We start from the raw sequence: 2,913 nt of genomic DNA on the forward strand, positions 1-2,913 counted from the left end.
TCCAACTTAAAATCCATTGATTGAAGTTTATTGTTTTAAAAAACCCACAACCCCCCCCCCCCCTGACCACCCTATACCCCCGTCCATTCTCCCTCTTACTACCCTACCCCATTCCCCCTCCCCCTTCCAACCCCCCCCCCTCACAACAAAACCTCAAAGGCAACTGATTAATTGATGGATTGATCGATCGATTGATTGGTTGATTTATTGATTGAATAAATGTATTGAGTTATTGAGTAATCATTTCAGTTTGTTTGTATGATTGATTGATTGATTGATAGAGGTGGTGGATTAATAAATGACTACCCCTTGAATGGGTAGACCTTACTTATTGATCGACTCATTCTAAGTATACCAGTTATCATTTTGTTTTTGTATTCATCTCGATCCATCACATTAATTCATAGGTTTTCCAGTCATGGTGATAATTTAGTTGAAAGGTGCCCCCTTCCCACCTCTTAAGTGTAAAAGACGAAATTCCCGTTGACGGAATCTTAAATCGGCAAATTTGGACAGGTCCAAAATGTGCCAGAGCTTATCACGCATTGTCAATATGAAATATCTTTATTTAGTAAGTACAGATTCTTAAAAACAAATTTATAGGCAAAGATCTCGATACGATAGTTATTGAAGAATAATAAACCTTCTGCTTGTATGCATCGCCATGAAATAATAATATATTTCTATTTACGGTAAGTACAGACTCTTAAAAATAAATTGATAGATAGAGAAATTCAAGCTTCTCGATACGATCGTTATTAATATAACTGCTATTAAAGTGCTAAACTAAATGCTTTGTATGCATCGAAATAATATTGAAACTCTTGCAGAGTGTTCCGTACAGAATTGTATGGAAGAAATTATTGGGAAGAGCAGCCAAACAGGGCTGATAACTGATAAGATGCCGATGTCAGCAAGAGGCATTATTGTCAGACAAGTTTCGGCAGTTTCCGGCCATTGAAACACGGTATACACCCACATCGTCTTGGCTTGAAATCTCTCGTACTGTCATTTTGTGGTACCTTGGTCGTAGGAAAGGAGATGACTATTGATAGAGTCTCGCGAAACCCGGAAGTCAGCTGGACGAACAAAAAAAAAAAAAACACCAACTGCTAATGATAATCATAACTGATGGAACAGAACGAATATACAGGAAATGAGCGCAGTTTTCTAAGAAGGAGAGGGATAGAAAGCAAGAGAGAAAAAGAACGTGTTTGTTTATAGCAGCTTGTTCGCTTCTCTGTCTGTTTATGTCTCCTCTGTCTTTTCTTTCTCTCTCTCTCTCTCTTTCTTGTTTCCTCTTCGTAGCTATATATACCTCTCTTCATCTGATATTTTGTTTTCTTCATTTCCCTGAAAAAAAGAAAACAACGCAATGTTGTCAGTTTTTTGTTTTGTTTTTGTGTGTGTGTTTAGGTGTTTGTTTGTTCTTTGTCTGTCTGTTTTTTTTTTTTAGTTTTTTGCATACGATTCATGTGCCGAATATTGAGGCCATCTACGTGTGGGTTTCTGTATCTTTTTAGTTTGTTTTCATTTCACTTTTCATGAGGGGTCCCAGGTTCAGCTGTCTAAGGAACTTTCCTCACACCTGATTTTTTTTAAATCATATTCTTTTTTTCCTTTCTTGGGGTTGCATCTTCTATACAACACAATCATATCAATATCCCCTTCATGTACTCGGAAGCGAATCCTATATTGTTATTTGCATGTATTGCATGTACACTTCTAGTTAAGTTTGATAATATTTACATCAAATCATATTTCAATATTATAGTTCCGCTACACACCTTTGTAAGTGTGTGTGTGCGTGTATGTATGTGTGTGCAACAATTTCTGTATCATCATACAATGAAATAAAAATTCTTCTGTTACACTCACACTATGAGCACAAACTACGAGAAATATATAGTGCTCACCAAAATCGATGAAATATTCTTGGCATGTGTTGCTTTGTATAACTGCACTAAAAGATAATTATAATTCTGTTTTGGAGGACAAAAGGTAGGACCGCGTTCACTTTACTCTCACGACAGAAAGAAGCTAACAATAGGCATTGTGTATAACTGCCACCTATATACTTCACTCATCTCCAATTGAAATCATTGTTTTTGCAGCATTACCGGAGTACGTCCGATGTGAACCGGTGAATGACTAACTCTACCAGCAGTCTTTCCGGTTCTTCCGTAAACACTCTCACAAAGACAAAGTAATGCGGGACCATAATCGAGAGTATATGGGCGTGGTTCTACTTTCACTTCCGTTAGATGTTTCGAAAGAAAGAAAGAAAGAAAAAATCTAACCAGAGAAGCGTGACCTGTATTTTTCGCTACCTCAGGAATTATCAATAAGGAAAGAGAAACTATAATTTCTTAATTTTTATTATTTCCATGTATTGAGAAAGGAAAAGGTCATGAGTTAAACGGCATACACCTCGAATGTTGTTGCATCAATCGGCGGAATATAGTGACAACAGTACTTTTTAATTATGTTATAATTCGTGTTAAGAAACAGTGAAATGGCAAGGACGCTATGATGGCACCGTAATATTTTGCTTTATAAGACCTGCGCTGCAGCTTTTTTTTTTCCTTTTCCTCTTCTTCTTCTTCTTTTTTTCTTCTTTTCCCAGAAAGTCATATACCTCAAAAAGACCATTTCTTACCAACTAAATTGGTAATTTTCTGGACTCGATAACATAGTAGCCATTGATCTGGGAGCAAGAATAAAGGAGGGGGGGGGGGGAGGGCGAGGTATACATTCTACTCTGACACTCTGAGGGATTCCTGAAAGACAGCCAGAGCAGCATACCTCACTATTCAGAGACCTGATGTGTGCACGTCCACACGTATACGAACACAGGGTTATGAGAGTAATTAGAGTCACGTGACTTTTGTTTGATATTTTAACCTTCATGGC

The sequence above is a fragment of the Diadema antillarum genome, unplaced genomic scaffold (assembly GCF_040938485.1).
Source record: "Diadema antillarum isolate AM-2024a unplaced genomic scaffold, OU_Dant_1.0 seq00001426_RagTag, whole genome shotgun sequence".
NCBI classification, from domain to species: Eukaryota; Metazoa; Echinodermata; class Echinoidea; order Diadematoida; family Diadematidae; genus Diadema; species Diadema antillarum.